The 11,166-nt window shown below is 44.3% G+C and overlaps 1 long non-coding RNA gene across 1 annotated transcript; it reads left to right on the top strand.

Annotated features, from left to right (window-relative positions):
• Nucleotides 1-1,501: 1,501 nt before the first annotated feature.
• On the top strand, nucleotides 1,502-6,121 carry LOC141567089 (uncharacterized). Its single transcript, XR_016018389.1, has 2 exons — nucleotides 1,502-2,031; nucleotides 4,400-6,121. It is a non-coding gene; the product is annotated as an uncharacterized LOC141567089 (long non-coding RNA).
• Nucleotides 6,122-11,166: the final 5,045 nt, after the last annotated feature.

The raw sequence follows: 11,166 nt of genomic DNA, 5'->3' as shown, positions 1-11,166 counted from the left end.
CCCCAGCGAGGGGAGGAGTCACAGGATGAACCTGGTGGCCACGTAACCCCGCCCCCCAGCGAGGGAAGGAGTCACAGGATGAACCTGGCGCTGGGCCAGGAAACCACAGCGAGAAACACCCAGAACCCAGCCACCCTGAGCTCTGTTCGTAGAAACCGAGGCGACAGCTTTTAGCAATCAAAACAATTTTCAAATTGCAACAATGGTACATGACGGTAGATGCAATTAATGCAGACGTGCTTACTAAATAATAAAGCAATTTAAAACGGAGTGCGCCTTGTTGTTTTATTATTAGGGTGGTCTTCATTATGTCCCATCCTCCTTTTCCTGTTGTTTCTCTTTTCCTTCTCTATCTTCTAGGTACAAAGAGGTTCCTATCCTGTGTCTGTTCCTCCTGCTTCTCTGAACACCTGGGCTGGGTGCAATACCGAATCCCGCCTCGGGGAGGCAGACTTCCTTGGCCCAGAGACATACAGTCAGGGCTTGGAGTTGGGAAATACTAAGGTGTCGCCTGCTTTGAAGATTGTTTTTACGAAGAATACCTCATTTACTTAAGTCAATTTCATGAATTTAATTATAAGTGTAGAATTAAATTTCTTCTACACTTATAGTTTTTGTCAGCTGCTAGGTTTTTTCTTCCACTGATTGAAAGGACGATGTGAGAAGTAGGAAAACTGACGCTTAGGGGACGCAGTGCCTGATGGCGGGCTCCTGCAGATGTGGATTTGAATCTTGGATGCAACATCTAATCACGCGGTGCCCCCGGTGAGTTACAGGGCTGGTCATGTCGAGCTCCTTTTGCCCAATTTCTAAAATGGACATAAGTGATCCCATGCTGTTTTTGTAGGGATGGCAGACACTGTATGTAAAGAGCCTATCAGAACTTAAAACAGGGTCATCAGGACTATGGAAGATTCCATCCATCCATCCATCCATCCATCCATCCATCCATCCATCCACCCACCCTCCCATCCTTCCTTCCATTGTTCACGACCGCCAGATTCTCCTATGACTGGGCCCGGTGCTACATGTCACAGGTTCAGTTGAGGAACAAGTTTGAGCAGGGCCTGGCCTTGTGCAGCTTACCTCTCACAGGGGAGGCAACAAACACGCCTACTGTTGACTGAGAAATCTAGGGAAAGTGATGGTTTAGAGAACAATAAACAACCAGTAGGGAAGCCGTCCTGTAAGGAGGTCCAGGCAAGAATCGGAGGAGGGATTTTTGAATTTCGATGGTGAAATCCAGCAGAACATCTGGGGAAGAGTGTTTTAGGCCGAGGGAACAGCAAGTACAGAGGCCCTGAGAGCACATGGCACTTGGCAAGGGAAGGGAAGTGTGCAAAGTGTGCCTCTTGGTGTCAAGAGAGGGACAGGACAGCCTCATAGGATAGAAACGCCGGATGGGTTTAAGAAGGGGCAATATAAAAATATGAAGGTAACAGAAACAAGAGAAACGAAATAGGCTTATGTTGAAGACAAAAGAAATGGCTGAGAGAGTGTGGGGAGCCATGGTTACAGGAAACTCTGAGCTTTGCAGAATGGCTCGGTTTATGCTACCTGTTTCCTCCCCCTGAGGCAATTGTCTCTTCCTGCACCTGAGGGGAGCTTGAGCTTGTAAGCTGCTGAGGAATTTGGTGGGAGCGGCCCATTCCCAGACACAGAAGGCTGATGCCTATCAGGGCAATTGATAAGATAATTACTTGTGAGTTTCGGTGAATTTTGTATCCTCTATGTGAAAGCTAAAGAGTTTACATTTGTTATGTTAATACATACTTGCACGTGCTCAAACTGCTTATATGGGAGCAGTAAAATAAACTTAGTGTCTTCAGGATCACTGAAGTCCGCGATCGCCATCATATGTGAGAGTGTCTTTTATTCATTCCCACTCCCCCATTCGGGAACCCACCGACTCGTGACGGCTGGCCCGTCACACTTGGCGCCCAACGTGGGGCTCGAATACGGAGGTAACAGTGAGGAACACCGCGTGGAAAGGGCCCCGGCTTGTATAAGAGCTGAATCAGTGGATGCACGGTGAGTGAGACACGATCCCCTCGGTTGAATGAATGTGTGAATGATTGATAGTTCCACGACTTTTTGTCACGGAGCTTGATTGGGCCCCAATCCAGAAGGGCACCTGATTGTTTCTTTGTTTGAAAGAAGGACCGAGTTAGGGAAAAGAATGGGTCACGCCAGCAGCAAGGACCTGTATGTTAGAGGACTTAAGAAATTGCTTGCCGCCCGTGGCTGTCGGGTGAGCAGAGAACAGATAAGTTTTTAGAATTTATAAAAGAAGTTTGTCCGTGGTTTCCTGAAGAAGGAACGGTCAGTCTGGGAACCTGGCAGAAAGTGGGAAAACAATTAAAGGATTTTTACACTGACCACGGGCCTCAGCAGGTTCCGATTGAAACATTTGGATTGTGGACTTTGATCCGAGACTGTTTGAACCTTAAACATGAGGAATGCAAATTAGAGAAAGTGAAACAAGCCGGTGATGAGGAGGGAGAGAGCGCAAAGTTGTTAGAGGGAGTTCTTAAGGTTAATAAAGAGCCTGTTTATCAGGAAACTGCGGTCGAGCACCGGGAAGATTTAAAACCTCAGGATCAGGAAAAATTAGAAGATGAGGGAGTCAAATATGATAGGGACAAAAACCCTCCTTTAGTGGCTGTGGCTCGGGAGGACGAGCAACTTGCAGATACTGCACTTTCTCTTGCAGATCAAATAAAAAAGATTCAGGGACAGTTGATAGAACTTAAAGTTGCTGTAGACGGAGGAAATTGTCCTCGGAGTAAAGATCCCCCCATAGTTGATCCCTCTGCACCACCTCCTGAGGAGTCCTGTAGGTGGAGACCTCCGCCGCAGTCCCCGGTTTGGGACATGCCTGCAGAGCCTTCGCCAAGTTATGTTAAGCCAGGATCGGACTCTGTTGTACTATCCCCTCTTCAAATAGCTTGTGAAGAGGCTCACAAACAAGGGGAATCTACAGAGCAGTTTGGCGTATATCCTATTTTTGAAAGATATGATCAGACAGGACGTAGGGTTAGGGATTGGAGGCCTTTCCAGTGGAAGCAGATAAAAGAATTGAAAGAGGCTTGTGTGCAGTATGGACCTATTGCCCCTTTTACCATGGCAATTTTGGATGTACTGTCTATTGAAGCCACCCCTCCAGAGGATTGGAAGCTTATTGCTCATGCTTGCCTTTCCCCAAGGCATGGCAAACAGCCCCACTTTATGTCAGAAGTTTGTTAGTGAAGCAATTGATAACACCAAAAAACAGTTTCCTTCTGTGTATATCATTCATTATATGGATGACATCTTATTGGCTTGTAAGAAAGAAGGAATGTTGTTAGCTTGCTTTGCAGATATAAAAAAGAACCTTCTAGCCTCAGGTCTTATTATTACACCTGAGAAAGTACAGAGAAGTGAGCCTTATTCTTACTTGGGATTTCAGTTGTTTGCTCAGTATTTCACTCCACAAAAAATAGAGCTTAGGAAAGATCATCTTAAATCTCTTAATGATTTTCAAAAACTGTTGGGAGATATTAATTGGCTGCGCCTTTCTTTGGGACTAACTACTGGAGATCTTAAACCACTGTTTGAAATTTTAAAAGGAGATTCTGATCCGACCTCGCCCAGGTCTCTTACTGAGCCTGCACGGAAGGCTCTTTCTAAGGTTGAGGAAGCCATTCAGCAACAGCATGTTTCTTTTTTAGATTATTCTAAACCTCTATATGTGTATGTTTTAGACACCAAACATACACCCACAGCAGTGTTGTGGCAAGAAGGGCCACTTAGATGGATACACCTTCATGTGGCTGCACAAAAAAATCTTACACCTTATTATGAATTTGTGGCCAGTTTAATTCAGGAGAGCCGCTTGGAAGCTCGAAAATATTATGGAAAGGAGCCAGATTCTATTGTTATTCCTTTTACAAAAACACAGATTCAAGGCCTGATGCAGTTTACTAACAGTTTTCCTGTTGCATTTGCCATGATTGGAACTCCTAAAAAACTTAAAACAGATAATGGCTCAGGTTATACCAGCAAAAAATTTGCTCTATTTTGCCAGCAATTTTCGATCAATCATGTTACTGGCATTCCTTACAATCCCCAAGGACAAGGGATTGTTGAGCGTACTCATGGTACATTAAAAGTTAATTTGCAAAAAATAAAAAAGGGGGAGTTATATCCCCTGACGCCTCATAATTATTTGTCTCATTCTCTCTTTATTCAAAATTTTTTGACCTTGGATGCCCATGTCAAGAGTGCTGCAGAGCGCTTTTGGCATCCTTCTACTGTCCCTCAGGCTTTGGTCAAATGGAAAGATCCACTTACGGGCTCTTGGCAAGGCCCAGATCCAGTCCTCATATGGGGACGAGGACATGTATGTGTTTTTCCACAGGATGCAGAAGGCCCTCGGTGGCTGCCAGAAAGATTGGTGCGACATGTGGACCCTCAGCCCATTGATGATGCTACTGATGCTTTGCCAAGCGGAATCTGACCAGACGTATTGGGCCTATGTACCTGATCCACCAATCCTCCACCTCGCTGTGTGGGACGGTCCTGAGATTCCAGTTTATGTTAATGATACTCAGGCTTTAGAATTGCCCTCTGATGGACACATAAAACAACAACTAGAAAAGAATTTTACTTATAATGGTACAGGAACAAGTTTGCCTATTTGTATTGCAAATAATAGGTCAACATCTTGGTGCTTGCGTAGTTCTCCTGTCACTATGCACATTAATGACTCTTTAGTTGGAAGGACTGTTCGTCTTAACATGCTAGGTGATTGGTCAGGAGGACGCAGAATGAATCTGCCCATCCCTCCATCACATCCATCTTACAATAAAAGATTGAAATTAAATATTGAGACTGTCCCATGGAGAGACTATCCTGGCAATGATCCTGTTCGTTATGACATTCCTGGAACAGGCAGATACATCATTAACTGGTCAAGAAGTAACCAGTCAGGATGGGCCCGAGAACTGACTTCTGGACTTTGGAATTCTGATACACAGTATCAGCAAAATTCATTATGGAGACTTATGGGAGTAATAGGTGAAGTTGTTCAAATAGTTGAGTTCTGTAAATCAGGCACTCCCTGCAGTCATGTGAGTGTCTTGAAAGATGGGACTAGAGATTGGACTACTGTTGCTAAGACTGTTAATCTATCTGCTTGTGTTCCTTCTTCTTATGCGCTGTTGATTGGAAATGTTAATGTACACTTTATAGGAAACCAATTTAGTGTATCCTGTAGTAATTGTTCTTTAGCAAATTGTATTTCTTGGGTACCATCAGGAACTCATGTTATGATACTTAAACAGCCATCTTTTGTTATGCTTCCTGTTAATATTTCTGGACCTTGGTATGCTGAAAGAAGTTTGCAGGTTTTTAAAGAAATAGAGTATGCTTTGAGTAGGTTTATTGGGCTTCTGTGTCTGTTTGGTTCTGTGCCTACTCCCCATCCTCATTAGATGTTTCATCAGCAGGATGTTAGACTTACGAGCTGACATCCATCAGCTTGAGCTTAAGACAAGTCTTAAGACTCTCACCCCTGTGCATTTATGAGGGACGGATTAGTCAATGACGGGTAAATACTTGGGAGCCGCTTCAACACCTAAGACAGGGCTTGTATGATAAAATATGAGTACCAATGACGGGTAAGTTGAGGCAGGCGTCCTGAGATGCCTAAGACAGGCGCCGTCACCTCGCCATCCTGACTGGATGGATTTTGTTCATATAAAATAAAAAAGGGGGAGATGTGGGGAGCCATGGTTACAGGAAACTCTGAGCTTTGCAGAATGGCTCGGTTTATGCTACCTGTTTCCTCCCCCTGAGGCAATTGTCTCTGCCTGCACCTGAGGGGAGCTTGAGCTTGTAAGCTGCTGAGGAATTTGGTGGGAGCGGCCCATTCCCAGACACAGAAGGCTGATGCCTATCAGGGCAATTGATAAGATAATTACTTGTGAGTTTCGGTGAATTTTGTATCCTCTATGTGAAAGCTAAAGAGTTTACATTTGTTATGTTAATACATACTTGCACGTGCTCAAACTGCTTATATGGGAGCAGTAAAATAAACTTAGTGTCTTCAGGATCACTGAAGTCCGCGATCGCCATCATATGTGAGAGTGTCTTTTATTCATTCCCACTCCCCCATTCGGGAACCCACCGACTCGTGACGGCTGGCCCGTCACAAGAGAGTCTGAGAAAAGAGTCAATGATTAATTCCCTGCGAATGCATTATTCTCCATCTGGATTATTTGGGATTCACTTCTTGACATCATTCAGCTGGAGCTTAAGTTGCCAAGGACAATACTGATTTACGAAGAAGCAAGAAATAGAGAAGAAGGTCATGTTCTTATGGGTGTCCCCTCACCCAGCTGACCATTGCTGGGCACTTCATTCCAAAGGCAGGTGAGGACTTTAGTAATGAAAGAGACGTGAACGGGATTTCGGAGAACTCTGCCTGGTGCCTCAGTTGTTACGGACGGGCCCTGGCACACTGGGCCCTTCACAGCCTCTTATTCAGGAAAGAAAATCCCACCTGATGTCCATGAGCGCACAGTAAAGTGTGTGTCTCTTTACCTCCATGTTTTCTGCAAAGCACATGAGGACCATTCTCAGGTGAATCATATAAAATAACTCTGCTCACAAAACTCCTGTAAAAGCATCGTTTGCAAGAGCAAATGGAAGAAACCAAAAGGGGAGAATGCCTGTATTGCTGGGCTGATTTTTTCCTCCTCCCAGAAGGCACTTTGACTCAGGCCCCGAAATTCAGTTCACAAACTTGAGCAGTAAAGTAGCCTTCAGTGTCAGTGTGTGTGTCATTTAGTGCTCACCCTCTGTGACAAACCAGACAAAATAGACTTGTAGGTGGAGGTGAATTCTTCACAGATTTTACCGTGAATACTCTTGTCTTGGGTAGAGATAAATGTCAGGTAGGAGAGAATTATATTTGGCCTGTTGTCAGGCTTGTAGAAGACCTGAGGTGAATTCTCACTAATATTTTGCTCATCTGAGGCCTTGCCACCCTTAATAAAAGTGGTAACGCTCAGTGAGACCCATTTTTTCTCAGTGATTAATGCATTGACAAAAAGCATATAAAAGAGTTGTGCAAATGAAATGATCCTTGAGTTTCCATTAATAGTGAGTCGTATACATCAGCCCCACGTTATTTGGGGACAAGATACCCTACATTTCTTCTGTTTCACTCATTCTGTAAAACTGGTTCTGCCCTGCGCTCCTGGGCTGTTGGCACATTAACCTCATGCATGTGCTTTGGACCTGAACCTCTTCTTCCTTAAGATGAGGCCAAAGCCCACAAATTGGGTGGGGAGGTGCTTTCCCTGGCCAGAGACTTCAGGAAAAGCCGAGGTCTTGGGGACATCTTGATGTCCGTCGTTCACGGTTTCCAGGCCATTCCAAGCACAGGCGTCTCCCATGCCTGGGGCCACACTGGTGTGGAGATTTCACTGCTATGTCCCTTTGCACAATGGAAATCATCCTGTGGATGTCGTGAGGCCTGAATGAGTTACAGTGAAGAAGGTCTCAGAACAGGGCTGGGCACAGAGTAGGTGCTCTGAACATGTCAGCTCCAGCCAGTCATTTATAACCTGAGAAAGGTGTTCTGATAAACCTTAAGGCCTTCTGGGACCATTATAGACCACTGAAAACTCTGCTTCTACTTCACAGTCTCTAAAAGGCCTGGAGATATCATGTCGAGACATGAAGTCCTTGAGGCTTGAGTCCCTTGTCCCCGTTTGCTCTCCATTCTTGGTTACTGTCTTTCTTAACCCTGCGCTGCCCTTCTCGCTTCCCACAGCTCTTGTCGTGCAGGACGCGACATCTCAGTAACTAATTCCAGTGAACACAGTATTCTCCGTCTGGATTATTTGGGACTCACTTCTTTCCATCATTCAGCTGGAGCTTCAGTTGCCAAGGACAATACTGATTTAGGAAGAAGCTAGAAATAGAGAAGGTTATGTTCTTATGGGTGTCCCATCACCAGGTGACCGTTGATAGCCATCTTTGTTCCAAAGGCAAGTGAAGGACCTTAGTATTGAAACAGACGACTGTCACTTTGAATGGGATTTCATGAGGACTCTACCTGGTGCCTCAGTCATTATGGACCAGCCCTGTCACCTGCTGACACATTGGGCCATTCACAGCCTCTTTTTCGGGAAACAAAAACCCACCTCATGTCCATGAGCCCACAGTTACGTGTGTGTCTCTTTACCTCCATGTTTTCTGCAAAGCACATGAGGACCATTCTCAGACGAATCTGATACAATAACTCTGCTCACAAAGGCTCATGTAAAAGCATCGTTTACAAAAGCAAATGGAAGAAACCAAAAGGTGAGAATGCCTGTATTGCTGGGCTGATTTCTTCCTTCTCCCAGAAGGCACTTTGACTCAGGTCCCCAAATTCAGTTCAGAAACCAGAGCAGTGAAGTAGCCTTTGGTGTCAGTGTGTGTGACATTTCTTGATCACCCTCTGTGACAAACCAGATAAAATAGATTTGGACGAGGGGGTGAATTCTTCACAGATTTTACCGTGAACACCCTTGTCTCGGGTAGAGATAAATGTGAGGTAGGAGAGAATTACTTTTGGTCTGTCCTCTGGTTCAAGCAAGACCTGAGATAAACTCACACTGATATTTCACTTGTTTGAGGCCTTGCCACCCTTAATACAAGGGGTAACGATCAATGAGAGTCATTTTTTCTCAGTGATTCCTGCATTGGCACAAAACCTATAAAATTCTGAACGTACGATCCTTGAGTTTTCATTAATTGAGTTTTAGTTGTATACAACAGTCCCACAGTATTTGGGGACAAGATACTGTACATTTCTTCCTTTTCACTCATTCTGTAAAACTGGTTCTGCCCTGTGCTCCTGGGTGTTGGCACATTAACCTCATGCATGTGCTTTGGACGTGAACCTCTTCTTCCTTAAGATCAGGCCAAAGCCCACAAATTGGGCAGGGAGGTGCTTTCCCCGGCCAGAGACTTCAGGAAAGGCCGAGGTCTTGGGGACATCTTGATGTCCGTCGTTCACGGTATCCAGGCCATTCCAAGCACAGGCGTCTCCCATGCCTGGGGCCACACTGGTGTGGAGATTTCACTGCTGTGTCCCATGCACAATGGCAATCGTCCTATGGATGTCGAGAGGCCTGAATGAGTTACAGTGAGGAATCCTCAGAACAGGGCTGGGCACAGAGTAGGTGCTCCGAACATGTCAGCTCCAGCCAGTCATTTATAACCTGAGAAAGGTGTTCTGATAAACCTTGAAGGACTTCTGGGACCATATAGACCACTGAAAACTCTGCTTCTACTTCACATTCTCTAAAAGGCCTGAAGATACCATGTTCAGACGTGAAGCAGAAGGGCTAAAGTAGGAAACAAAGTACTTTTTTGATCCATGCTTCCTGGATTCTTTTTCTGATCCCTCCCTGAAAGAGTCTTATTGAGATAATTACATATAACTTCTCTCTCGAAATAGTCTCTATACTGTTGGCCTATTAACTCAATACCCACCTCCAACATGTGTATTTGTTTTCCACATTGAGTAAAACATGAATGAGAAACAGTGGTAGAGCACTTCTGCGATGAAAGACAATGGTAATCGCATCTTTTAATCTTCGCAGGAACCCAATGAGCAAGGTGATGATGACATTTATTCACCAAACAGGGCACTTTGGAAGGTGAAAGAGGTCACTACATGGACAGAATGCCAGGACAGCAGCATGAACCAGGTTTCTCCTGAGCAAACTGAGATGTGTGGTCACACCCCCCATTAGGTGGGCATCTCATTTCTCCCCAACTGCAGGCAATGGGACAAGAGAGGTCAAGTAACTTTACACGTCTTACATTTTCACATTGTGCGCTTAAACATTTGATCTTCATACACAAGTGACAGTTCACATGGTTTATGAGGTCGGTATCTACTCAGTTGCTAAGTTCCCCTCCACTGCCTGCCCACATTTTCTAGCTAACATTTGCCTTCAGTAAGTTTGGCCACTAGGACTATTACAGTGACGATATGGAGAAACTGATATAAATGATTTCACTGCTAGAACCATGATTCTCATATGCAGCTCCTTCCTGCAGGTTCTTTCCGAAACTATTTTTTAGGCTGATGTCCAAAAAGTCACAAAAATGAGTTTGGATGTAGGGAATGAGTGGGCTATTCAATTTTCTATTCTTCACTTCGGGGAAATTTTCTAGATTTTATTTTTTGGTGACTTTCTTCCCACCACAGTGTCTCTCATTCTAGAGGCCTATTAGTTGGGCATCCTAGATGGATGCTTTAGCGTACTTTTCTTTTCTTTCTTATTTGTGTCCTTCATCCTTTCCACTGCGCATAAATCACTCTTGTTACACATATTATTTGTTTTCAAACTCCCTTATTATCTTTTCCAGCTGTTATATATTTAAATTTTCCATAGGTGCTTGTACTTGAAGGTTTATTAACCATGAAGAGAATAACAGGTCTTAGTAATGTGAGCTTCTGAAGACCCTGAAGGTGTCCCACGAGAGAAAGAGACTGGCCCAGAGAACTTAGTCAGGCCCCAAGAGAGTTTGAGTCAATTTAGAACTTTCTTGACTCCTCTTATCTTCCCATTTTTAACCCCTAATCTCTCAGAAACTATGTTTAGCAGGGAGGAGAGACAGGGAAGTAAGGAGAGAGGGGAAGGAGAAGACTTAATAGTGACCCAATGTGAAGTTTTGATTCGTATCCAGGCCAGGATATACTACTTTCTAAAGGGAGACATTGAACTTCATACCATAGGAATGGAGAGTCATTGAAAGTTGGCTTTAAGTAAGCTTATGACAAATGCGACCTTGAATCACATCACTGTATATGAATACAATTCTATGTGCAGTCAGCTATCAATGAAGCACGGGGATAAATAAAGATATTTCAAACGTGCAAATCTTTAAAACTTTCATCTCCAGTGAGCTTTTTCTCAGAAGGTGGCAGAGGATATGCTCCACCCAAAAGAATATTGTCATCCAGAGTAAGATGGATGCAAGAGGACGACATCTGAGGAGGAGAGCCTGCAGAGACAGCAGTTATGTCTGTCCAGGGAAGGCATTAGAAGTCTCAAAGGTAACGTCAAGAGACCCTGCAGAAATCAATCCTTTGTACTTGGTTAACTCAGTTTG

Source organism: Rhinolophus sinicus, chromosome 14 (assembly GCF_057876585.1).
Source record: "Rhinolophus sinicus isolate RSI-liver-muscle chromosome 14, RSI-T2T, whole genome shotgun sequence".
NCBI classification, from domain to species: Eukaryota; Metazoa; Chordata; class Mammalia; order Chiroptera; family Rhinolophidae; genus Rhinolophus; species Rhinolophus sinicus.
This window is presented reverse-complemented; position numbering and strand designations above follow the sequence as displayed.